The sequence below is a fragment of the Pinus tabuliformis genome, chromosome J (genome assembly GCF_031772625.1).
Source record: "Pinus tabuliformis cultivar Carrire ecotype Pingquan chromosome J, CPIR1, whole genome shotgun sequence".
Classification (NCBI taxonomy): domain Eukaryota; kingdom Viridiplantae; phylum Streptophyta; class Pinopsida; order Pinales; family Pinaceae; genus Pinus; species Pinus tabuliformis.
In genome coordinates this window covers 97,847,132-97,875,035 of record NC_142295.1, presented here as the reverse complement: position 1 = coordinate 97,875,035, position 27,904 = coordinate 97,847,132, and the positions used below count along the sequence as shown (strand labels likewise).

Genomic DNA, 27,904 nt, shown 5'->3' with positions numbered 1-27,904 from the left:
AAGAATATCTCATCAAGTGGAAGAGCCTACCAAAAGAAGATGCTTCTTGGGAAATAGAAGATTTTTGTCAACAACATCCCTCGTTACCTATGCTTTGAGGACAAAGCATTTCGTGAGGTTAGGCAATGTTATGTAAAAAAATTAAATATATATTAATTAAGAGTAATTGGGAAGAAGGGACACGATCAAAAGATCATGACCCCTCATGTAAAAGGCGCCGAGGCTATATTTAAGCCAAGGGCCATCATTGCAACATCATCAGTCGGTTTCTTTCATATAATAAATATCATAAATAAATATTTGCTCAATTGTCTCTGTAACAAATCCTATTCCATTTCCATGGCACAACTAAAAATACTTCAGCACTGGATCCAGATATCTGTCAAGTACCTATAGAATCTCTCCCAAAGGCTAAACACCACCTCTCTAAATTTAAGCCTCCACTAAAGCATTATTTAAAATATATCCTATGCTCGCCTGTAGTAAATGTGGCAAAAAAGCATCCAAACAATAAGATGAAAATGACAATGTTGATTGATAATCAATCCCGTATCACTTCAGGTTGTTGTACCTGAATCACGGCATGATTTACCAATGAAGTTCAAGCAGCTAATCTATGTTTACTGTCACTTTCTTTGATATTCAAGGCAGCCAATAATTTTGGCCATGACTCAGGAATGCCTCCTGGCAATTCAAATCCAAGTAGTTTTCCTCGGATGCAATAGAATTCCTCAACAGGTAGCTCTAAAAAAGAAAATAATCATATTGAGTTCAGAAGCAAATGAAAACAAAGGCATGTGGCTATAAAGAAAGCTAACCAAGAAACCTGCAAATCGCAGTAGCAAGTTGAATCAACAAGAACCCACAAAATCCAAAGATAAATATTCAAAAGGTTAAAATCAAGGTATATACCTTATCATGATATACACGAAGCCTTTCTTTCACAACTTCCTCAGTATCATCTGCCCTAGTTATCAGCTTCGATTCACAACTTGGTGGTGGCAGAAGAGGAGGCATGTAGATACCTGGGTGTCCATCTTTTAAATATTGAAGCAACATTATAATTGTTCCCACACTGGCCACAGATTCTCCTTCCCAAACATTTTTGAAGCAAGACATCTTCTCTGATCTTGAGGTTGATAAGCAGATCAATCTCTGTTATTTTTTCTAGAATCTCCTCCAGTAAGAAGAAAGGAAAACTCCTAAGAAAAGAGATTAAGATGTCAGTCGGGAATTCAACTAAGTTCCTAGGATAATGCTGTTGAACTCCTGCATGTAATAAATACAGATAGCAGAATTACTATGTTAGCCACTGCATTAAAATGTCAACAAACTTCTTTGGCAAACCATAGAAACCACTAGCACGGTAGTACCATGATAGTGGAAAGCTGCTAACAAAGAATACATACATAACCGACTTAATCAAAAAGTAAACATTCAGCATGACCAACTACAAGCAAGAAAGACCGATTTGCCAATAAACATATCTCCATCTTGAATAGAAGGCAAGAAGGCAGCTTCCCGTTTATAGCATGGGGAATGACATGCAACAATGTTCTTCCAGTATGAAATGAGAATAAATTTATGCTCCCACTCAATTCCATTCACATTATCCACCTACTAAGTTTTTTGAAGAGGATGGCTATCCACTTCTTACATTTTTTAGCACAAGCAAAGATGCATATAATTCACCTTCTGCAGAAAGCAACGGGTATGTTTATAGCGATCAAGTATTTACTTTGTTTCAGGTCCAACATTTTTGGCCTATTTATGCAATAAATTTTTCAAACAATGAGATGGCAAGTAATAAATCACCTAGCCTACAGTCTTGAAGCAAGAGGAGGACCAACATGAGATTGCCATTCAATTTCCTCTTATAATATCACCTCTAAAGGTCAACTGCAGTTTCATAGCCAAAGGTCTTCTAATTGTAAAGCTGATATTGGGAGGAATTCTGTAACCTCTCTAGTCAAAAGGCCTTCTAATTGTAAAGCTGATATTGGGAGTTCTGTAACATCTCCAGACATGGGTTTATCCATCAAAATATATATGAGCAATCATCTAACACAGACCCAACAAAATATATATAGCAATGATCTAACACAGACACACATAAAGTAGATAGGGCAAAGGAGAACTTTGAATGAGTTAAACATACATATTACATACATACATACATATGACATGCAACATCACACAATGCACTATTAGATATAGACAACAATCCATGGTATAGTCCACAACACAACAGAGAAACCATGATCATAATTATTGCCCCAAAGTATCAGGTAGGAGATTCTTACAGCTTGTCTTGTTGTTCTTGGAAATCCATCAAGAATAAATCCCGTCTCACCCTTCAGCGCATTTTTTTGGAGACGCACCGATAATAGATTAACAATGATGTCATCTGGTACCAGTTTTCCTTGATTTACAATGCTTGCCAGCTACAACATGTAATTTTAAATAATTATGAAATATCAGTGTTGAAAAGCTATAAAAATAAATATAACTGTCTAATTAAAAGATTTTCATTTCATTTCTTCTAACTGTTTAGAAAGGAAATTCGAGCTTCAACAGTGATAAAGGGACCTCACCCAACTCAACCAATCAAAATATCGAATGAATATCAACCTCAAATAGGGAAAATTTCACTAAAAATTAATTAGTCTCTCTGATGGACCTTCAAGAGTTCTGAAGGAACCCCATGCGATTCTAAAACAAGCAAATAGCGAATGAATCTCAACTTCAAAGAATGGAATATTCACTAAAAGATAACTAGTCTCTCTAATGGACTAGAACATGTGTCTTTGACAATAAAAAGTACTCGTTAAGAGATCCAATACAAATTATCATAAAAATGTCATTTAAAACAGTTAATCAAAATATAAAAAGTATAAAACATTGTTTGAAATACAGTCAACTATTTAAATCAATATTGACACTTCAGCTGCAGCATTTGGGTCAACTGACAAATATGAAGGTCAAACATGGAACCTTCAAAGTTCAAGCATGAAAATGACCTAGCCTCTGCATTTTCCACAACTTTATTAATTTTTTTATGAAATATAAAAGCCAATGCAATTACTCAGAATTAATTATTTGGGCATAAACTAATCTCCTTTAGTAAGATAAGACCCATGATGTAGACCAGTTAGTTTGTGTGGGGTTTAGTACCCATTACATCTCAGGTTCAAACCTCATGGGGAGGGGTCGAGGGTGGGAGACACCTGCAGGGGAAATACACTATCCCATAGAGCATCCAGGCTTGACTGAGTCTCACACAATCCTGGCGACAACATCCCACTGGTGGGAGATCATTTTTCCATTCAACATTAGGGTTCTCCCCAGCCTAGGCTCGTCCTATATGATGTTTAAAAAAAAAAGATAACATTAGACAAATTTATATTGTATTAATGTCCAACAAATTTTCACAATAGTATGTCAATGGGACTGAAAAGTACATCCAGCAAAGTATAATGTGGGAGTGCGAAGGAATCTCCTATAGCAAAAGGAGAAAAAGCTATGTTAGCATTTACATAGGAAGAAAGTAGATGTTGAGATCAAATTGGTAGTGTTAAGCTGAGAGAGGATGTCGAGGTGACAAAGGATATCCTCTTCCTCAACGTCATCAATTGATGTGAAATGACCAATGCTCCATCAAATGATATCCCTCGAAAATGACCAAGGTAGATGGGGCTAGGCTATATGATCCTGGGGAGATAACAACCACGAGAAAGTCTAACTATCCTAACATCCAAAGCCACAAGGAAAAAGATTTGGATGGAAGCCTATCTACTCAACCAGAGCAAAGCGCATCCAATCCTAAAGCCTATGAGATCTAGTCTTTGTATTACATTATGGGTGAGTCACCTGCGCTCTAAAGAAACAGTCCCACATAGGTCTTGAGGAGAGAAAGTGACCCCCCAAGGGAGGACAACAAGTAAAGTTTAAACTAAGGTCTCACTGATCTAGAGTCTATAGTAGCATGGACCTCTGCTTGCAATGCATGACCCCAATCAAACAAAAACAATCAAGAAGCAATAGGTAATCCTCTTAAGAGTATCCTACCCTAAGTCACCTCACACGATGACATGAGACGTGGAGGACATGAAATTATTAGTGTCTGACACAAGACATGGAAACCCTGGAAAGAGGACACATATGTATGTATGTATAACAAATTAGTGAATATTACACATACAAAAATGAAATATAGACATATTCAAGTCTCTTTAGAATTTAGAAACTAAAACATTTACAATTTTACATGACGATGATGCAAATTGAATCGTACAACGAGTACTACATCAATGATGATAAAATAACAAACACGCGAATTAGAACCATAAACTACAATTTTTTCGTTAAGTCTTCAAAATCAAAATGTATTACATAGATAGTAGTTATTGGGTCACTACTACCATAGGTGGGAATGTTGATTGGCAAATACAAAATAGGGTGGATACTAGATACTAAAACCATAGATGATAGAGTGTTCATGATCTTAATGGTAATATCTACCCTCTCCCACCAACCATCATCTAAAATTGTATCCTTCTCCTTCTTTGAAGAAGCTCGATCTGCCTTTCTCCAAAAAGACCAAAACTCCTCCCTTTCCTTTGACCTTTACCACCTACCCAAACACTTAAAGATCAATGGACAAATCCACTTGCCTAGCACTTGGAATCCATTCTAACATTGCATAATAACCCTCAGCTACACTCCAAATTGCTTCACAGCTCCAACTCGCTGAGTGAAATGACAAAAAAAGAAGGCAAAAAAATGAATTAATGTCACTAACACGGGGGACATGTATCCAATTTTCAAGACACATTCAAGGCAAGCATTTCATACGTGTTTCCTCTATCTATTCCCTACATGTGATAAAACCGACAGACCCTCTCGAATTGTAGGATGTGGTGGTTAGTCTCTATTTCCGCCAGGCAACTATCTTAGAGACACATTCATATGGGTGTGATTTGTTCTTGCCTTGATGAGAGTTCTACTCATCACCCTAGACTTATTTCTCCATCCCATCAATTGTATGTCTGCACTCACCAATTTTCATGTATTCAGTGGTATATCAATTCTTGTGCCCCATGCTAACAATCTCAGATGTGCTGGATGATGCTTCATGATACTTCACTCTGCATTTGGTATGGTTTTCATTGTGTGGTTTCCTTCCTTAGAAGCAATCTAAGGTTTTGACTTGTTTTCAAGTGTGTTTAACATTAGATGGATATTCTATCACTCATAACTAAGTAAAGATGTTACCTCACTACTATGTCTAACCATGTCAACACATGATTAGTTATAGATAAGAGTGCCTTAAATCTAGCCCACTAGGTACTACAAGGAAGTCAAAATGGGTAAGGTAATCACATCACTTCCATACTTAACACTTACAATCAATTTCCCTTACATTTTCATCTCATCCATTTATAATAAAAAAACAGTATCCCCTAACTTATAATTAACTTATCAAATGTCAATAAAAGGGTCAAGAAGAAAAAACAAAGGAAAAAATGCATACATTAACTAAATCAAGACAAAATGAAAGACTAAAAAGGTGAAGATAAAAACAAATAAAGAAAAGAATAAACTACTTCACTATGAGGCCTCTGTTGGAAAATGTAGTAGGGCAACTATTTAAAATAATCCTCCTTATCCTTGATAAAAGCTTGTGAACTTGTGTTGTCTTCTTATTCTTTTGTTAGATTCTTTTCATCAAACAATTATCAAGAGCATAAACAATAAAGATAAATGACACAAGAAATAGGCTCAAAGCCAAGGCAAAATCCCTCTAAGCAGAAAACCTAAAAACAATCTCTTCTTCTAATAGAATCTAATCAAATGAGAAAACCAAGACCCAAATACCAAAGTCAAGACCTCCTCCAAGCACCAAGTCAGCCCTCCAAGAAATCCTTCCTCAAGCTAGTCAAATCCTTTAAGGTCAACGAGAGTCAAACATTCCTTGAACTGCTTCAATTACAGTATTCGATCCTCTACTTCAGATCTGCAACTTTGGCCACTTGTAGACAGCAAAAAACCTAGTCTTCTTGCATGTGTCAATCTTCCAATAGATCCTTCCTCAAGCAAATCAAGTTCTTCAAGGTCAACGAAAGTCAAACTTGGTCAAATCAGAGTTTAGGCCATTTATATCAAACTTAAAATCCAGGCCCTTTATATCAAACCTACAATTCGGACCTGCAACCTTCGGCATTCTAGCAACACTCTGATACCTTGTTGAAGTTTCTAACTTTACTTAGTTTAGAAACCCTCCATGCACTTTATCTGATTTATTCCTACCTACTTGTTATTTTTCTTTAACAAGTTAATTACAAGTAAATACTGAAAATAAAAACCAGTGCATTCTCAACATATTACAGATCAGCAACTAAAAAAAACAAGAACAAACACACCACATGACACCATTATTTTTGGACCAATGTCCCCGGAAAAACCCAATGCGAGAAAATCGGTGCAACTATCTGAGGGTTTACTTACTAAGCAATATCAGAGTACAATCTAGGTGCCGAAACTGGCCTACCCAACAGATAATTTCCTTAACAGCTATACCTCACAGTTTGAGAGAAATTTTCTGGCTGAAACCCCGGAAAATCTTTCCGACGGTTCCTTAGCACAAAACTGCTCTTGCAACCCCAGTGTCTACCCAATCTGGACTACGTCAGCCTTTCTTGGCTTGCGTCAGCCCCAGGAGGCCTTGTGTCAGCTCTGGGAGCCTCTGCGTCAGCTGCGCTGGCCCCTTTGGTGCTCTGTGTAGCACTTGGCTGCCTCTACGTGGCCCTGCGTGAGCCCTTGCTGGCTCTGCGTCACCCTCCTTGGCTGTTGCGCTGCTCTCCCGACACAATATCTGCCTTCTCTGTTTCTCTATACTCAATGCCCCTCAGCTGCTCTCCCGATCACTGATTCTATCTCTCTTAGCAAACCCCGCTCTAGAGAATAGAATGACTGATCATCTGGTGTGCTTCTCCAAGTGACCCTCAAGCCTCCTCTTATACTTTTCATGTTGACATCTCAACGGCCGAGATTAAGTCCCTAATCAACAGCTAAGATTAGATCTGGCTTGATCCATGTCTTTTGGACCACTCTAACACAGATTCATATTATTACACATTAATATTTTATTTTCCCTAAGTTTAGACTTAGGAACTCCATTAAAAATATTAATTATTTTAATATCTCCTGATCTGTTTAAAATCTGCCCAAACCCTTTCTGGGTATTGGAGATCTCATGTGCCCCAACCTCTCCACCAAATTTCGTGGCTAGAGCACATCCGATGCTACCCCAAATCAACACCTAATCCTTTGCACGTGTGAGACAAAATAGTCACAAACTTTAAATTTTCAGTTTCTTCTTGAAATGCTTCCTTCTCCTAGATCTTCACTCTTCTTTCTCCTTTCTTCTTGCTTGAGAACGAATTGCAAAAGTGTGTGTCCATTAGGCGAAAGTCCTTTCTATATATATGCTTCTCTTGTGGTCGAATTAGGTCTCTTTAGGCCGACTTCTCATAGGTAGGGCCAACTTGAGCTTGGAGGCTTATTTGACTTTCTAGACTCATAATTTATATCTTTTACATGTTACAACTTGCCCAATAGGGTCTTATACAAATGACAAGGACTCTCTTGACTCAAGAAAAATATTCTTTTGACTTGACAAACCCTAGGAGAATGAAATGCATGCTTGACCTAATTGACCAATAAAATAAAGCATGAAACCCATGCTTAAAATAATATTTTTCTTCCTTCTTTTTCTTGTAACATAAGATATACATAATGACATGAATACAATGACAATTATGAAGACCGAAACTAGTTATATTTTCCAACAACCTCCAACCTTCATCCCCCCACCATCAAAATCCTAAAAGGGGAAAAAATAAATGAATAAATAAATAAAAGTAAGAAAAGGGAAATATGTGTAGGGCAAAGTACAAAAGGATCCCTCTCAAAAAAGTTTTGCTAATAAATTGGCCACAATTTAATCGGCTAGTTGGGCCAAACATATACCCAACACATCATGGTATGACTCTGAAAGTTTTTCTATAGGTTTTTCTTGTATCCCCATTCCATAAGTTAACATCACTTACCTACTCTGACCAAGAGGACGTGGGAAATACCTTATGTCCTAGCCCATAAACACATGTAAATGGGGTAAGGTTGTTCTCCATGGTTTGTTTCAAGTAAATTGGTAATATTAACTTCTACCACATTTAAGCTTATCAAAGAACACAAAAGAAGTCCATTGTACCACATTTTTCTTGTTGGAGATAACAAAGATTTTTTGGCATAAATATTCTCTATTGAGATTTTTCTTAGTTCTTTATGCTAATTTAATTTATTTTTTTAAGTGAAGTGTAGGTTGGAGCTTGAGAACATTTCAAGGAGGTAGGGTGGTGTTAGGGCAGGTTGGAACCTGTGTAGGGTGTTGGAGCATCCTTTCAATTCGAGCTGATAAAACCAAGGCATTGGAGCTAGTAAATCAGGGAGTTGGAGCATCCTTCTAGTTGGAGCTCATAAATCAAGGAGTTGGAGCTTCCTTCAGGTTGGAGCTTGTAACCAGGGGGTTGGAGCCTCCTTCAGTTGATGCTGAAAATCTTGGAAGTTGGAGCTTCCTAATTGATGTAAGTTTTTGAAGGGCTGTGTTAAGAAGCGTTCGGTGGGTTTTCTCCCGGAAGGGTTTCCACCTAAAAATCTCTAGTGTACCGTCTCTGTTGTTGTGCATTATTGAATGGTGTTGTCAATTGTTCTATGATGTGATGATGATTTATGTTTAATATAATGCTAATGTGAATTTAATGCTTTGAAGATTAAAAATTAACCAACTGAAGGGAAATTTCACCCCCCTCTCAGTGTGCTGAGATGAGGCAACAAGGAAATACAAAAATGCCACATCTTGTATGGACATGTCAATCTAGCACCACTGGGGGTATTCATATCAATAATTTTGTGTTGCGAAAGGCCAAATAAAGGGGGAATAACATGTAGTTGCATGTCAACTGGCATCATGTCCAACATGGATAAATTCTTTGGTTCAACATTCAACTTTTAATGGCCATATTCTCTATAAGCATTGATTGTGCCACTATTGAGATTCAGAAAATATGCAAAGTTCACAAGTGTTTGTAATCTGTTAAACGTAGCTGCCAATAGCTAACTCTCAGAGAGTCAAAAGCATATCATAAAACATACTAGTTTTGGGTTGTTGTTAGTAATACCCTAACTTGTTATTACCATTACCTAATTTGATAATCATTTCAAGACACTAAAGCTGGACATCAGCTCTTGTGGTTACATGGTGTCAGCGTAATCTACTTACCTATTCAATATAGTAGTGATTTATGGAATGGTGTTGATGTTGATTTTTGGTAGCATCGGATGTGCTCTAGCCATGAAAATTGGTGGAGAGGCTAAGGCACATGACATTTCCAAGGCTCAGAAATCGTTTGGGGAAATTCCACCCGGATGGAAAGATATTAAAATAATTAATATTTTTAATGAGACCCTAAGTCTAAACTTAGGAAAATTAAAATATTAATGTGTATTAATATAATATGGGTGAGAAAGTTCCAACTAACAAGGATCAAGCTAGATCCAATCTTAGTCATTGATTAGGGACTTAATCTCAGTCATTGAATCGTCAACAGGAAAAGTATATGAGGAGGCTTGAGGGTCGGTTGGAGACACACCAAGCTGATCAAGAATTCGATTTTCTGGGGCAAGGTTTGTTGAGAAATCGAGTTAGTGATCTGTTGCAGCAAGGGGCAATTCGGCAGAAGGCCGAGAATACATATCAGAGAGGTAGAGAAAGTGCCAGAGAGATAGCGCAGAGGCAGCCTGGGCTTACGCAGAGGCTGCGGAGGCCATCGCAAAAGACACAAAGAGCCAAGAGGCTGACACAGGCAACGCAGAGGGCTACAGATCTGACATTGGGCTGAAGAGGCAGCGTTGAGGAATTTTCGTGGGGCAGACTGAGAGTTGGTTAGCTGACGCAGAGCCGTAGAGGGTGACGCAGTTCCTGAGGGTAGCTTGGAGCAGCTTTCGCTGTCCAGCTAAGGGAGCAGTCAAAGTCACTGTGAGGCTATTCATCCGGTTGCTGATTAGCCGGAATATCTGTCTCCAAAGAAAGGTACTTCTGCCAAGGAAAATCTCTAAAGGGTGAGCCATTTCTAGCACCCTAGTTGTATTCAGAAAACTACATAATAATAAAACCCTCATATCTGCTACACCAGTTTTCCCGCATTGGGTTTTTCCGGGGACGATTGTCCAAAAATAACGGTGTCCCTTGTGTTGTCTCAGTTTATTTCAATTGTTGATCTGTATATGTGTGAAAGTTGCATTTGTGTTTATTTCAGTATTTATATTAATAAATAACTTGTTAATGGAATGAACAAGTAGGAGATAATAAACCAGATAATGCAATAGGGATTTCTAATGTGTCAGACTTAGAAATTTCCACAGTTGACCTGCAGTCTTAAATCTCAAATGGGACATTTACATGTTAGCCATATCATTTTTCTTAACAATATCCAATTGCCATTCCACAATCAGTGCAGAACATGAGCATCACTTCCTTATAGTTGATTGAGTATATAGATGCATTGCATGCTAAACCCCATAACTCTAAATCTCTATTGTATTTGTTTTTCAGGTTTGGAAAACCAAGATGCTAACAAATAGTAGCATGAAAAATCATTCGTTGCTCTAAACAAAAAATCTAGGGAATGATGCAATGTGCTAAAATTAGCACACACACACAAACAATAACAACTAAACAAATCAAAATCATGAGTTGATTAACTTATTTCTTCTAGTTTTAGGATACAATCCCACTAAAAGCTATTGAATGCAATTGATTTAAATTTTAAAACAATGCTTTCCATGATGGAATAAAGAATATATATTGGCCTTTGATTTTTCCTTTGTGGGTGGAGATGGTAATGGATAACACCAGTGGCCTTGAGAAATTCAAATTGAGAGAGAGCTAAAAGGGTCATCTATCGAGACATTTTTGTATGGTGGTTAAGTGACATCGTGGAAGAATGGACATGGTAAGGACTTGCTTTTCATGAGCACCAAGGCTTCTTTCAAGCCACCAAACCCAATAAAGAGGGATTTATATCTGCTTTCCACAGTTTAGTAACATGGGGTCATTGGACAAGCATGGGTCAACAAGGAAGAATTAATTCCTGCCCTCATACAATTGTTCTTTAAAGTATAACCCACCATTCTACAAAAATCAAATTTTATTACCTCCCAAAACTATTGGTAAAAATGAGCAGAGAATCCATCCAGACCTGGTGCTTTGTATGAATAAAAGGAAAATACAGCTTGGAGGATTTCTTCTTCAGTGGGTTCTTTTGTCAACGCATCATTGTCTTCCTATGAAATAGACTCAAGAATATGTTCCAACATTGATTGTTCCCTTCAAGGCTTCCAGGGCCTGTGGTGCTATACAAATCGTTGAAGTGACAGACCTCCTCTTCTTTGAGTGCTGCGAAATATGAAATTTTTATACCTCTTTCAACAAAGACTTTAATTTTGTTTTTCTAGTCTCGGTTTTTTGCTTGCTTGTGAAGAAATTGTGTGTTCATATCTCTAGCCTTTAACCAAATGCTCTGGGATTTTAAACGCCAAATCTCTTCTTCCTCTTTGAGAGCTTTATGATAGGCTACAAATTCTTCTCTTTCTTCTTGCAATAGATCATGAGTAACTGACCCATTCTCCATCTTATTGTTTATAATTTACATTTATTTTCATATACCTGTATCTTTCCCTATTTTTTATTGTTGTTCTCGAGCCCACTATTTTAATGCAAGCTTCAAGAGCCTAATCTTTTTCTCCCATATCGTAGTTGGGCTTCCCAGTACCCACTCACTCCAAACCTTCTTCACTAGATCGCTGAATTTTGGCGAGTTTTCCCAAATTGAATAAAAGTGGAAGGGTTGAGGCCCAGAGTCAATGTCTTATGAGATATCGAGAGAGATCAACCTATGATCCGAGCTAATCCAAGGGAGGATTTTGTAATTGACCAATATCTTTTGGGACAAGAATGAATTTGAAATTAAAAATCTATCTAATCGAGCAATAATATGGCATGGTCCAGTCTACCTATTGCTCCTAGTCAATTTGTTAGTGGAAGGATTTATATCTAACAAATTTAATTTATGGATAAGGTCTTCTAAATGTTCTCGGAACTAACCTTGAATACGAGATCCAGCATTTTTCTCCCATTGATGCAGGGTTGTATTAAAGTCGCCACCCAATATGCATTTTGATTGTGTCTACAAGGGCCACTAAGGAATTCGAGCAATCATGTTTTTCTTTGAATTGAATAGGCATGTAAATATTGACAATGGAGCATATCTCATTTGAAGAAATATGTAGAAAACGAGTAGCCAGCAAATGAAAAGTCAAACTAGATTCTAACAATTTGTGAGAAGATTGAGACCACATGGTGGATATCCCGCTTGAAGCTCCTGTTGCTCTAACAGAAAGAATCCCACTAGCATTCCAAATCTTGTGTTGATTTTGGAGGACCTCTTGATCCCCCATTTTTGTCTCATGGAGCAGGAGAACTAGGTGTCTCTCTTTTTTATCAAAGAATTCACTTCCTCCATCCTTTTTGTCAACTCCAATTCCTTGCAATTCCAAGAGAAGACCCTCAGTACTTACTTGTTCTATGAGTAGCCCCTTTATTGAGGGGATGAATTACCTCCTTTTCTAGTGTTTCTATTTCCCTTTAGTTTTGGATCTAACATTGTCTGTGTTACCATTTCCTTATCCTTCTATGGCTTTCCGTGCCTTATCTCTCTATTGGTCCGTTAACCAGCCTTCCGTTGGAGCCTTTCTAATTCTTTTCCTTCTCTGCCTCTGACTTCTCATCAGCTTAGCTTGGAAAGGAAGGCCCGAAATTGGAGCTTTTAGGGGAGAGGAATAATTCCTTTTTTAAGGAATTTTCTAATGGTGGCATGGTGTAACAAACCCCTCCTCCTCTACTCGGATGACTAGAAGTGTTTTTGTTAATTTTAGGTATGTTCTATGCTTAGAGCAATTTATTTCAATTTTCACAGTTAGCTCAATATCTCTTCCAGATTAGCAATCACATCAGCATTAAAGTAAACTGCAGATAGAACATAAACATAAATCGCAGAAGACAAGCCAAGACAAGAGGACACAAGATGTGGTGCTAGCCAGGGACAAACCCCAATGTGGGGAAACCCTTGATCAATTCTTCTTATATGTTCTTCAATAGTTCAACAGAGAGAGAGAAAGAGATAGTACATATACATCAGAAGTCAACACTTTGACTTGACAAGATAAGAACATAGATCTTCTCTAAGAAGATGTTGCATGAGGTAACTAATATGGACTAATGTGATTCCATCACCCTATCATAGTGTTGCACCATGTTGCACCATCATACCATGTCTCATAACAGAGCTGCACCATGCTGCATCACTGTTGAGCTATACCTCATCATGTTGTACCCATCTTGCTACTCTTCATCTTCATGTTGCGCACATCAAGCTGTTACACCATATCATCATGCTGCATCTTCAAATTGTACCTTACTGTGCCTATCATGTTGCATCCCCTTGTGCTGCATCTTGATACACTTATGCCGCACCTTGATACACTTGTGATGCACCTTGATACACTTGTGCTGCACACCCTGATACACAACCCATAACAACTCTTGCTATGGTGGTATGGCCTGCGGCCTAGCACATAGCAACAAACGTATCACAGATAGTGTTCAATCATTATTAACACAACAACATTTAGTCTATAGAAATGTCAACTCTTGAACATGTTGTAATGCTGCAATTCAAGGACTGATTAGGGTACTGACCATAGTCCCTAACAGCCCATCTAAGCTGGCCCAGAATTGCTCTTAATGAATGTGGTTGTCCTCCAATGAGTTGCTACCCTCCACACTGCATCATAATAGTCCTCCTTGATATAGTAGACCTCCCAAATCGTCCCACTAATGAACTGTTGTAACCTTCTCTTTTCCTGTGGCTAGGGCAGTCATGAGACTGCATATAAGGAACCATTCAGATCCCTTCTCACAGCAGTCTAAGGGCACACGAAACCCTCCACAAATGCGGCCTATAATAGTGTTAAGGTGACTACGTTTAGGCCTGCGTTCAGCAATGTATAGACTACATCTAGGGCACGTTTAACCCTTCCTTAGATATGCAGCTAAGGCTCCTTTAAGGATTCCTCATGTTTGCGGATTAGGGTTGCCTTGTGAGTGTAGGAGTTCCCCTAAACAGTGGGTAGATCTCCCTTCTTTGCTGCGGATTAGGGCCTCCACTTGGCTGCGTATAGGGCTCCTTAGATCTGCGGATTAGGGCCTCCACTTGGCTGCATATAGGGCTCCTTTTTTGCTACGTATAAGGGCCTCCTTTAGACAGTTGTTAGGGCTCCTTTTGGCTGCGTATTAGGGCCTCCTTTAGACAGTTGTTAGGGCTCCTTTTGGCTGCGTATTAGGGCCTCCTTTAGACAGTTGTTAGGGCTCCTTTTGGCTGCATATTTGAGCTCCCTTTCACTACAGCGAGGGCTGCATTCTTCAACTGCGTCTAGGGCACATAGAACCCTTTCTTCACTGCGTCTAGGGCTTCTCCCTCTTGACCTCTCTAGCCACTAAACCCAAAAGAGTGGAGAGAGATCTTAGGAGAAGTGAGTGTTTAAATGACTTGAAGACCTCCTCCTTTTATAGTAAAACGTGGAGCACAAGAGGGGGCAAATTAGTTGTTGGTCGACCTTGACGAATTGTCCCATAACACAAATAAAATCATATCTTCATGAATACTTATCGGAATCGAATGATCTTTAGATCAATCCTACACCTCTCGACGAGAGGAGTCCAAGAAAAATACCAGTTGTCATTAATAAGATGACCCACATGGAGTTTGGCCCTAGTTGCCAATTCTAACACTCCCTCTCAACTAGGGAGAACTCCATCCACTGATCCATTTGTCCGACTGTACTATCTCTGCCCTCAGTGCCCTGCACTGCTCTGCTCTGCTCTGTTGAACCATGAAGAAGAACTGATGGAGAATGTCTCATACCATTCTCTGATGACCCGAAGTCAGTTTCATTTGAAGAGAGTGTGTCATATCACTCTTACTGACCCGAAGTCAGTTTTATTGATCCCAGACCAATATCATAAGAGAGTGTCTCAAACCACTCATATTGATCCCAGATCAGTTTCATTGATCCCAGATCAATGGAGGTCATCCTCGCATAGGGAGTACGGTAGATACAACGATGCATCCATCGATAGTACTACTATGGTCCCTAACCCCATTTCCCTGCTCATTGATCAAATGAGAGGTACTTCCCATGAGTCCCAGACTGTATGGGTATGATGCCTCGACAGGAGAACTAATCATCCTATCCATAGGAGAACGAATCATTGTTGGACACAGATTGTCATTGATGTCAATATGGCAATATTCAAGGAGTAGACAGAGCGAAGAGGAGCACACAGAGCCATCGGAAGAGCTACAGGAGCAAACAGAGCAAGAGGAGCAAAGGGAGGAGCCATATATATATAACATATATATATGCCAAAGAAGAGGAGCTATCGGAGGCAAAACCCACATATATATATATATATATGGAGCTATCGGAGGCAAAACCCACATATATATATATATATATATATATATATATATATATATATATATATATATATATATGCATGCATTTAAACACTATCGGGAGCGGCCTTAACACTATCGGCGGGCAAGCTATGCATCCCCGACAATACACTATCGGAGGCCAAAACTCACGTATATATGCCGTTACACTATCGCAGGCAGAAACCGGACTTGAAAATATATGCACGGGAGATTTGGGATCCTATCGGGTCCGGCACATCGCATCGGCACTTCGGAAGCGGGCGTTACAGTGTGTCAAGCGGCCCCTTTGCGATCGCCGATAGCGATTATCGCATCGGGAAATCGGAGCGGAGGTAATACAGTGTAAGGCCCTGACCATATGCGACTTGCGATCGCCGATAGCGATATCGCATCGGACCTCCGCCAAGGGCAAACCCCGATTGCGATGAACGGTTGCGGACCCGACGAGAATATCAACTGCTGTTTAATACCATATCGCGTCCGCAGGAGGATCGGCCCATCGGCCATCGGCGATGTCATGAGGTCACTATATAAAGAACTCCGAGAAGTCGCGATTGCCGATTGCGATAATGTTGTGGAGGAGCGGACCCGATGTCGTTTAAATGCGGGTGTAATATTTCCTGAAGTCCGCCCCTTCAGTCTTTTCAACTGTTTCGCACATATTTCCTGTGTAATCAAGTTTTTTTATTGCGGGGTGGTTTTAAGCCGAAAGGCTTACAATGGTTGTTTTCGATGAATAAGAAGGCTGAGTGTCAATTACATGGGGTGCATCAGGGCGATGGAGATTGCGATTGGAGCATAACGGCTCCGTTAAACTGGAAAACTCTGTGTATGCCTGCAATCATTGGCAAAGCAGCGCTGATACAGTTTTTAACCAGTCATATGTGTTCTCCGTGTATTATTTGGCACACTCTTATGACTTAACGTGTCCTGTGAGCACGATGAGACAGAGTGAGCTACAGCGACAAACAAGCCAACAGTGAGGAAGCTGAAGCAGGCGAGGACGAAGCCAAAGAGCCAGCAAGTAAGCGGAAACGAATGGACAAAGCATGAGAATGTATAAAACAGCAAAAACAAAGAACTGTGGGTGTTGTTGGTGTGGTGAAGGACCAGAGGGTGAGGCAGTAGAAGTAGCAGAGGCAAAAGAGCCTGCAGAAGCAGCGGAGGCTGTAGAGGCAGCAGAGGCAGGAGAGTAGGAGTGAGAGAACCTCAGCTGAACAGAGTGTAGCAGCATACCAGTTTATACCAAGGTTGGGTTGGAACCCAAGAGGTTGGAGCCTCAGAATTGAACAGGATTGAAGTCCTTGGGAGTTGGTGCTCCTAAGTCCAAGATTGGTGTCTTGGCAAAACAGAGTTGGTGCTCTGGAGGTTGGAGCCTCACTGAAGTCCAAGTTGGAGCTTGGCAACTACTCAAAGTCAGATATACTTATATTGTATTTATTTCATTGCACTGTCATGAGTTTTAATAAAAGCATTTTTTCCAACTATTGATTTCTGTGTTCTGTGTATACATATACATATCTATATATGCTTTTGGCAATCACTAGAACAAAAAATAATAAATACTGATTCACCCCCCCCTCAGTATTTCCAACATCATCCTGTCCAACAGTTGCCACAAGAGAACTAATCATCCTGGCCCACAAGAGAACTAATCATCCTGTTCCACAGTCGCCACGGAGAACTAATCATCTTGGCCCACAGAAGAACTAATCATCCTGTCCTACAGTCGCCATGGAGAACTAATCATCCCAACCCACGGGAGAACTAATCATCCTGTTCCATAGTCGCCATGAGGTATCACAGGGAAATGTTGAACCTATCATCCTGTACATAGCGCACCACCAGGGGAGGATGAGTCGCCCTGTGGTCATATGTCGCTCCAGTAAGTACTCCAAGCCCCCTAGAGCTCCCAAAGCTCAATGCATGCAACATGTAGTTCCCTTATACGAAGGTCTCTCAACGACTCCAAGTCGTTCAGGAAAATCACATAATTGACCTTTCCCCGGGGCTTTGACAAAGTGTGTGCGACCTGTACATCAATCTCAATGCGATGGAGCCTCCTCGCTCATTGACTTACCATATCCCAAATAAGGTAGTATTTGATGTCTATCTGCTGGATCAATCATCGAATATGGGATTCCTCAATAATCGAATCCCCCCTGGTTGTCACAAAGAATCACAATGGTATTCATCATGTGTACAAACAGTTCATTGAAGAGCTTCCACAACCAGGCAGCTTCACACGAGATCATACTCGTAGCTATGTATTCGATCTCGGTGGTGCTTATAGCAACCGACTTCTGCTTCCTACTCATCCATGATATCGAAGCAGAATCCAGAGAGAACCAACACTAAGAAGTGCTCTAGCGATCCTCCACACTGCCTGCCCAGTCAGCATTTGAATAATCATGCAGCTTCATATTTCCAGCAGTGTATCTCAATCCATGAGAGATTGTGCCCTGAAGATATCTCAGAAGATTCTTGGCACCAATCTAGTGAGGCTCAACCAAATATGAGCTCACCATGCTAACTGCAAAGCATATATACGGACGGAAGTTCACCAAGAACATCAATGCAGATGAGTTTATGAAACTCAAAGGCATTTCCCAAATCTGGTCTGGCATCACCACCATATAACTTCTGAAAGTTAAGATCCTTGAGGTAGTCACGAGCTTGCAGTTTACCATTCCATATCTGGAATCCAACTCCCTCTTACTTCTGCAAATGAGAGGGTCTACACATGTCAGAAATAGGTCGTTTCTCAGAAGGTGCATGTATGAGAGGTCTATCATCCACAACCTTCAAACAATGGTTTGGATCGGCTTCACTTTTAGTAAATCTCAGCTTCATCAGACAGCTATCGATCCTCTCATATTAGGCTCGAGGTGTTTTACTTCAAGCCATAGAGGGCTTTCTTCCACTTGTATACATGAGATTCCCAATCATGAATCTCAATCCCCTCAGGTTGTTCCAAACCTGTGGACCTGCTACATGAGGGGAATGGTCCCCTTATAAGATTTTCCTTCGGTACATCTCAGACATGTACCTTCATGCTCTTCTTGAATTCAGGTATCCGAGTCACCATCTTACTCACATCAGTTAGGGCCTCATAAAGTTGATTTCAGGCGTTACAGATGAGATATGTCATGATCCCTAATGGACCATCCTGCAACTTGACACAAATTGCCAACCCTGAACCCATGAGTAAAAGCATCTTTGAAAATTTCATTTTCAAACACGTACCTTTCCATCGATGAATGCCACCCTGAAACCTTTGACTTCCATTGCCGAAATGGACACCAGGTTCTTCTTGCGATCAGGTACATAAAAGAGATTCTGTAAATGAATCGAGTTACCCTCATTCAATTGAGGGGTAACACCCTTTCCGGGATAGGTGGCATCGGCTCCAAGTATAATCCCACGAATGTTTCCATCTCTACCAAATTAGAGAGAGAGCACCCTTCTATCCGATGGAGTGCCTTGAAGCACTACAATCAATAAGCCAGATTCCCAAAGAATCTGAAGGAGAGGGCCAATACAAGATAACACTTCTTTATCTTATCAGAAACAACATTTGATTCTTCATACTTGGGGTTCCTTGCTTTCTCTGAAGAGTCGGCCATATCCTTGATGACCTGCATTACCTATCATTCCTCCGATCATTGAAGATGTCCCTGGAATGATTGTTATCATCATCAAGTGATGTGTCCCTGCCAGTCGGACACTCCTTCGCATAATGGCCGAACTTATTTCAACCAAGGCATCTGCCTTTCCTTCCACCCTTAGATCTGGTTTTCCCATAGAAGTGATCTTCAGGTAGGCCATCAGAAACTTCCGTTGCGCCATTCTGATAATATTCTCTGCTTCGACTTCACCCTTGGTGAATTAGAAGAGGGATGAGGAATCCATTGATCCTTTTTTTCTTTCCCAACTGTCTTTGGTGATTGCTCTTTCACTCTTGCTTGGGCTTTGTCTTCACCTCAGCTCTGATAACATGTTAATTTTAGGTATGTTCTATGCTTAGAGCAATTTCTTTCAATTTTCACAGTTAGCTCAATATCTCTTCCAGATTAGCAATCACATCAGCATTAAAGTAAACTGCAAATAGAACATAAACATAAATCGCAGAACACAAGCCAAGGCAAGAGGACACAAGATGTGGCGCTAGCCAAGGACAAACCCCAATGTGGGGAAACCCTTGATCAATTCTTCTTATATTTTCTTCAATAGTTCAGCAGAGAGAGAGAGAGAGATAGTACATATACATCAAAAGTCAACACTTTGACTTGACAAGATAAGAACATAGATCTTCTCTAAGAAGATGTCTCATGAGGTAACTGATATGGACTCATGTGATTCCATCACCCTATCACAGTGCTGCACCATCATACCATGTCTCATCACAGAGTTGCACCATGTTGCATCACTGCTGAGCTGTACCTCATCATGTTGTACCCATCTTGCTGCTCTTCATCTTCATGTTGCACACATCATGTTGCTGCACCATATCATCATGCTGCACCTCCTTGTGCTGCATCTTCAAACTGTACCTTACTGTGCCTATCATGTTGCATCCCCTTGTGCTGCATCTTGATACAATTATGCCACACCTTGATACACTTGTGTTGTACCTTGATACACTTGTGCTGCACACATTGATACACAACCCATAACAACTCTTGCTATGGTGCTATGGCCTGCGTCCTAGCACATAGCAACAAACGTATCATAGATAGTGTCCAATCATTATTAACGCAGCAACATTTAGTCTATAGAAATGTCAACTCTTGAACATGTTGCAATGTTGCAATTCAAGGACTGATTAGGGAACTGACCACAGTCCCTAACAACTCATCTAAGCTGGCCCAGAATTGCTCTTAATGACTGTGGTTGTCCTCCAATGAGTTGCTGCCCTCCACGCTGCATCATAACAGTCCTCCTTGATATAGTAGACCTCCCAAATTGTCCCACTAATGAACTGTTGTAACCTTCTCTTTTCCTGTGGCTAGGGCAGTCATGAGACTGCATATAAGGAACCATTCAGATCCCTTCTCACAGCAGTCTAAGGGCACATGAAACCCTCCACAAATGCGGCCTAGAATAGTGTTAAGGTGAATGCTTTTAGGCCTGTGTTTAGCGATGTATAGACTGTGTCTAGGGCATGTTTAACCCTTCCTTAGATATGCAGCTAAGGCTCCTTTAAGGCTTCCTCATGTCTGCGGATTAGGGCTGCCTTGCTGCGTGTAGAAGTTCCCCTAAACAGTGGGTAGATCTCCCTTCTTTGCTGCGGATTAGGGCCTCCACTTGGCTACGTATAGGGCTCCTTCTTTGCTGTGTATTAGGGCCTCCTTTAGACAGTTGTTAGGGCTCCTTTTGGCTGCGTATTAGGGCCTCCTTTAGATAGTTGTTAGGGCTCCTTTTGGCTGCGTATTAGGGCCTCCTTTAGACAGCTGTTAGGGCTCCTTTTGGCTACGTATTTGAGCTCCCTTTGACTGCGACGAGGGTTGCATTCTTCAACTGTGTCTAGGGCACATAGAACCCTTTCTTCACTGCGTCTAAGGCTTCTCCCTCTTGACCTCTCTAACCACTAAACCCAAACGAGTGGAGAGAGATCTTAGGAGAAGTGAGTGTTTAAATGACTTGAAGACCTCCTCCTTTTATAGTAAAACGTGGAGCACAAGAGGGGGCAAATTAGTTGCTGGCCGACCTTGATGAATTGTCCCATAACACAAATAAAATCATATCTCCATGAATACTTATCGGAATCGGATGATCTTTAGATCAATCCTACACCTCTCAATGAGAAGAGTCCAGGAAAAATATCAATTGTCATTAATAAGATGACCCACATGGAGTTTGGCCCTAGTTGCCAATTTTAACAGTTTGTTTTTTTTACTGAACCTTTTCAGTTATTTTCGCATTTCCTTGTGGCTAGTGTTGTTGTACCCTGCCCTTTTTTCATACTTTTCTTTTGTGTCCCCATTCATACAGTTTGGAGAACTCTAGGCTCTCAAGTTGCAACACATCCTTTCAGACATCTCTGCCTTGAGTGATTTAGCTTTTGTTCTTTTTGTTAAAATTGGCAACTAGGGCCAAACTCCACATGGGTCATCTTATTTATAGCAGCTGATATTTTTCTTGGATTCCTCTCTCTGAGAGGTGTAGGATTGATCTAAAGATCATCCGATTCTGACATGTACAAATGAAGTTATGAATTTATTTTGATTATGGACAAATTGTCAAGGTCGGCCAGCAAACTCATGTAGGCTCAGAAGCCCAACAGTCACATCTATTCATCCTCAACGTTAGCCTATAAATACATGATGCCTCATCTTCATTTGGACATCACTCATCTTCACGCATCTCTCTCTCTCCTCATCTGATTGGGTACGATTTCTGGGCAGCTCCTCTCTCCACATGTGTGAAGGAAAGGAAGGACATTTTCTGTTCAACATTGACCAGGTTTGACTGAATTTCCAGAAGGCTGTTTTGGGCTGCGTTGACCAAGCGTTGAACTGTTTGACTTCGTTTTTGTGAGGGTTATCTCCGATTGGGCAGGCCGCATTTCTAGGCACAGAAATCGAGGAAATCCGTTGGCTGTTTGACCAGCGTTGACTGCAGTTTGGGTTGACTGCAGGTTCACTGTTTGACCAGACTTTGACTGAGCTGAATTTCACTGTTTTGAGGGTTGTTTCATCTTGCTGTTTGGAGGCCGAAGTTGACTGAACTTGACCGAATCTTTGAGGGTCAAATCTGCCCTGTTGACCAGCGTTGACTTTTCTGGTTAGGGCTCTTTTGCTGCTGTTATAGATTATCAAAATTTGTAAATTGTACTATCTCTCTGTGCTGAACTATTGAAGACTAAAAGAAGAATTGATCAAGGGTTTCCCCACATTGGGGTTTCTCCCTAGCTGGTGTCACATCTTGTGTCCTCGTCTTGGCTTGTCTTCTACTGTTTATGTTTATGTTCTATCTGCAATTTACTATCATGTTGATGTGATTGCTAAACTAGATATTGATATTGGGCTAATAAAGAAATTGAAGTAAAATTGCTCTTAAGCATAGAACATACCATTGTTGCTTAAAATTAACACTTTTTCCCTTCAACCACAACTAAGTTGTGTGTTCTCTCAGCGGTGTCTTGTCAGACCAATGATTTTGTGTTGGCCAATCCTTTAGTGGAAGATTTTCTTGTGGGACTGGTTGAATGCTGTTGCATATGGTTCTACAGTCTGGGAAGAACATTGGACAAAAGCAACATTCCTATGAGTCAGAGCAACCCTTTCCTGGGAACACTTGTCACTGTATGAAATGGGGAAAATGTCAATCTGAATCCTGCACTTCCTTTTTCTAACACAGCGATGCATGCTCTTTTGAACTCAAGGATGCCAGCATTCAATGGAGACAATGGCCAAGGTAATCATTACATTACTGAAGTGAAGTACATGCTTAAAAGTTAAAGGGTTTGGGACCATTCACACTGATCAAAGGATGATGACTTTTGCCTGACTTAAGCCAAAAGGCAGTAATCTGATCCAAGAAGCTAGACAACAATACATACCCTAAATTTTAGACATTTAATGAGTTGGAGCAGAGATTTTTGGTTGGGTTCATGTGGATCAGGGAAACAGTTGTTGGATTTTTTCATAACAAAAGCCTAAAATGAGAATAAGGTGAGACTGGAAGATTTGGCCATAATTTCAAAGATTCGATGAGTAACTTACTTATAGCATTTCATAACAACAAAGGATCAACCTTTTCTTGGAAGCTATTACTCCAACTACTGTTATGTAGATAATGTAGAATAGACAAGGATGTTCTGGAACAATCAGCTAAGCTGTCTCAATTTACAATAAGGATTCTCATATCAGTCTCAGTGCAGTGACAAACAATGATCCTGCATTAAGTAATTGATGTGGTAAATTACGGTGTTGGAACAAACCCAATCACATTTTCTTGTCGAAGGTGCATAGGAAACCATCTGCACAATAAATGTGAAAGGATCTTTCCAGTGGGGAGACTTTAGCTACTGATCCTACTCAGCGGAACCAGTTCATAAAACATTTCAGCACAATAATTATGAATATTGGCAGCAAAAGAGATATTGTGAATTTGATGCTAAATCAAGATGAGACTCAAAATTGTGGTTCAATCATGAGATCACAAATGGGGAATCAAAATCAACATAATTAGAATCGAACTTATAAAAATAAGAATGACAATGGAGTTCAGAACAGAGCAGTAGCTAGTAAGCACATGGTTAAGTGTTTCGTTTGTGATTCATTGTGTCACACTGCAAAGCAGTGCTTCTTCAATTGACCCCAATCATAGAATGTGAGAGATCTGTGGCCCTGGCAAACCACAAGGCTAAGGATTGCCTTGCTTTCACTAATTCATGGAATATGCATCAGTTAAAGTTGTGCCAAATAATCACCTCTCTTTAAAGACATCGACATACCATGCACACAGTAACAAAAAAGTTATAATGTTAGAATGATCATAGTGTCAGAGAATAGCATTCAAATTTAAACACCTACTCGCATAGAAAACTGCATGTATAAATTTATGTTCAATTTTTCACACCTCCCTTAACAAACATCTAAACTCTTTTATCCTTTCAATTGCTGATAATCCAAGAGACAAAAGCACAAGGCAATATGCCATTTGATGAAAGTAAACAATAATAAATAGCAATATTGAGGTCATAAAACTTAAGAATTCTAAAGGTATTTCAGCTGGACCAGAGTCCTGAAGTTATAATCCATTTCATCTATAGAATTTGGTCTACTGTCATCATTTGAATAATTAAAGATTAACCCATCTCTGTGTGTGGAAAGACCCAACACTACCTTTCCAAAATTATGTTACAAGAGGCCGGAATGTATCGTAAGTGTCAATGGTAACAAATACGATGGCAATGATAAAACTACTTCTAATGGAGGTGTGAATGATAGCATGAAGGACACGGAGAAAATCATAACAGAATTAGAAGAGAAACTGGACAACCCACCTATCTTCTATAAACAATGGAAGAGAAGACCACAGGACAAAAGATGACTTCAATACTTACTCTAGAAATTGGACCATGTTGGAAGGAGCAAGAGACAATAATGTTACAACACAAGCCATGCTCATTTTCATTGCATGTAGACATGGTATGAACACACCTCCAGATCTGACTTATCTCTAACACTGGTAGAAACCAGTAAGTAAAATGTATGACTATTTTCCAATATCATCATAATGATAATTTGCTACAATTATTGTAGTGAAAGAGCCAATGCTGCTTTATGTTATGAACGAATTGTAATCTGAATTTACAGTCTGAAATGTAACTGGGTATCTGACATAAACCTCCTATCAATTGAGGCTATGACATCGCCTGTTACGAGCCAACCCAGAATTCTACTATTATATTTGAAATCTGAGACCATGGATTCAATGTGTAAAGCAAAAGAAAACCCAAGATTTGAAACTAACAAGGCCATAACTGTCAAAAGACCTTCATCAGTTTTAGGAGGAATAATAGCACAAAATGAACAACAGGAAGAACAACAAAATACCAGTGATTTTCAGTCCTGACTCCGAACTGAACAGCATTTGAAGAGGATAACCAAATCTAAGCAGGAAATAGTTTTGGCTGAATATTATTAACTCCAAAAATATGTATGTTGAACAGAAACTTTCCTGTGAAAGTACAGACATCCACTCAAGCCAATTTCCAAGTAGAATGAACATACTTGAGGAATCCGTGAAAAGAGGAAAAACACTTCTTGATAATTGACACTTAAATGATTGGATTTAATAATTCAATAAACACTAAATATAAGTGGAGTTGAAAGGATCTCATGTGTAATAGGGAAATTAATCTAAATATGCATAACAACAACAATTAATTAAAAAGACATTGCCTCTATGATTATGGTGTCCACTATGTTTTCCAGAAATCCTTACTTGAAGGGTGTGAGCTTCGCGATGTTTTTAATTTCCATCAATGAGCTGTAGAATTCGCTAAGAACCCCCAATGACCAAGCCCTAACGTCTGAGAATCTCCAACATCACTTAGCTTGCTGTCTTAATGCAACCCAACCCCGCAACTGCTTAAGGTGACCCTGGTTTCAGTTATTGAATTTAATTCACCCCTCAATTGGATATGATAAAAATGATGTTAGTCTAAGTGCAGATCATAATGTCTTGTCTTGTCTTGTTTGAATAACCACAACTACTTAATATAAAGCAAAACTTGTAGATTTTAGAGCATTCACATCAATATTTGTTGATAAGAGTAGCGTTTAGCAGTCCCACTGAAGCATTTTAACATAGTAAAAAAATATGGCTGGGAATGATTAATAATGGGACAATGGCTAATTTATAATGCCAAGTTGAGATTGCATTCCTTCTCACATTGAGACTAGGTCAACATGATTTCTATATTTGGTGTTACTGTTCATTAGACTCTATGTCTTCTATGAATCCTCTGGAATGTGTTATTCTCATTAATTTATTGAGATGTTAATATGTAAGACTGCCCATGGCACTATTAAAAATGCTATCACCATGTCATATTTTCTATAGTTACTCCTAGTCTCTGCATATTCACCTAACCATGCTATCAAGAATCAACCAGATTGAGACATGCAACAACATTGTGTAAGCCATATTAGTATTCAAATTGTGATGGTTACTCATCTCAAATTTAAGACTGGGCAACCGAGTCCGGGACTGTGACTCTCCACCCAGCCTTAGATTGGGCAGCACAGTGGTCTTTCTTGCTGCCCAATCACCCCGAGCCAGATTCCAGAACGTTGGTGAGGGACCTACAGATGGATTTCTTGGTCAGAACCGGGTCTCCATAGGGTCACCCCCTCCACCCTCCAACTAAGATCACATCATTTAAATTATTCAAGCTCACATCCAATTTTGAGAACTTATGAAGTCTCCTAGGCTCCCCAAGAAACTAGATGATGAAAAGTCATGCAATGCAGACCTAGACTAGGAAGATATTTGGAACGTTACACTGCTCTTCTAGATTTGGGCACCTGGAGGTGTGGCTTGAGCCTACCCTCCTTTGCCTTCAGAGCTCCTGGGATTTCTCTTCAAAATTAAATTAAATCTACAATTGCTTATCCCGAATACACAACCAAAATTAAATCTCCAATTGCTTCTCACTAACATATGTAGATGGGATGGTTGACAAAATAAGCTATGACTGCACCCAAGGTCCTGTAGTAACAACAGTTTCTAAATACATTAGAAACTGGCGAAGTTGCATGGCTGAAACCGTGAACGACCAATGTCAATAAAATGTATTGACGTAGTGAAAGCACCAATAGTACTTTGTATATGTATGAACTGGGTGTGTGACTCTTTCTTCGGAACATCCAAAGTACCTGTGGACAGGTTATTTTTAGGCGGCATGGAGGAACCTACTAGGATGAGATTGGGAATGAAAATGCTCGCTTGAATTTACTGTCTGCGAGATTTGAAGAAAATCATGATGAAGACGCGGGAATCACTGAGCGACAAAGGCAGAACACTGCTCGATTCTGAGCAATCGGTAAGGCAGCTTCTAGGTCAACGAAGCCAATAACACCTTATGGACAGTTATTCAGTCGAAGGAGCAGCGAAAGTCATGGGAAGAGCCATCTAAATAACTAGGCAGCGTCCGTATTTTGAAAGTATCCTCCATTTAGTCGAGTGCAAAAATCATGGAGCTGGAAAATGTCGAAATTATCAGAGAATACTTTATTCAAGGGTGTGTCATCATGCAAATTACCTGAAAACTGATCTTGGGAGGTGTTCCCCAGAGTAAAACATGTGCCATGCTTAGTTGATTGAGAAGGTATTCTTCCTCATTAATTCACTGCTTGGTTAGACAATCTATTTTTCAGCTTTTGCTGAGTCTCCCATACTGGATCTCCGTTCTGGTTGAGCAAATCATAACTACCACAACCAGCTAGCGAAGACACGATGTTATCACACATTCATCTTCACTGGACCAAGGAGAAGGCCCCCAAAATGAATGGGATCCCCAAAACCAGAAAAATGACCTGCGCGTGACATCGTCCTTTTGCCCAGGCAGTCTCACTTCAGCCCCTGAAATTATGCCAGCTGCCCCACTCTCTCTTTGTTTTTGTTTTGTTATCCTTTATCTATTTTGTGTCTTCTTACCAGAATATATTGTAGGACAATCACCATGGTGCCACGCAATCCATTTTTTCAGC

General features: G+C 39.9%; 1 pseudogene across 1 annotated transcript; it reads right to left on the bottom strand.

Moving 5' to 3' along the window:
- Positions 1-266: 266 nt before the first annotated feature.
- Positions 267-27,904, bottom strand: LOC149225690 (putative adenylate kinase 6, chloroplastic; annotated as a pseudogene). The gene is made up of 4 exons (XR_016247691.1): positions 27,457-27,904; positions 2,304-2,444; positions 913-1,177; positions 267-742 (listed from the first exon to the last, which is right to left on the bottom strand). The product of XR_016247691.1 is annotated as a putative adenylate kinase 6, chloroplastic (transcript).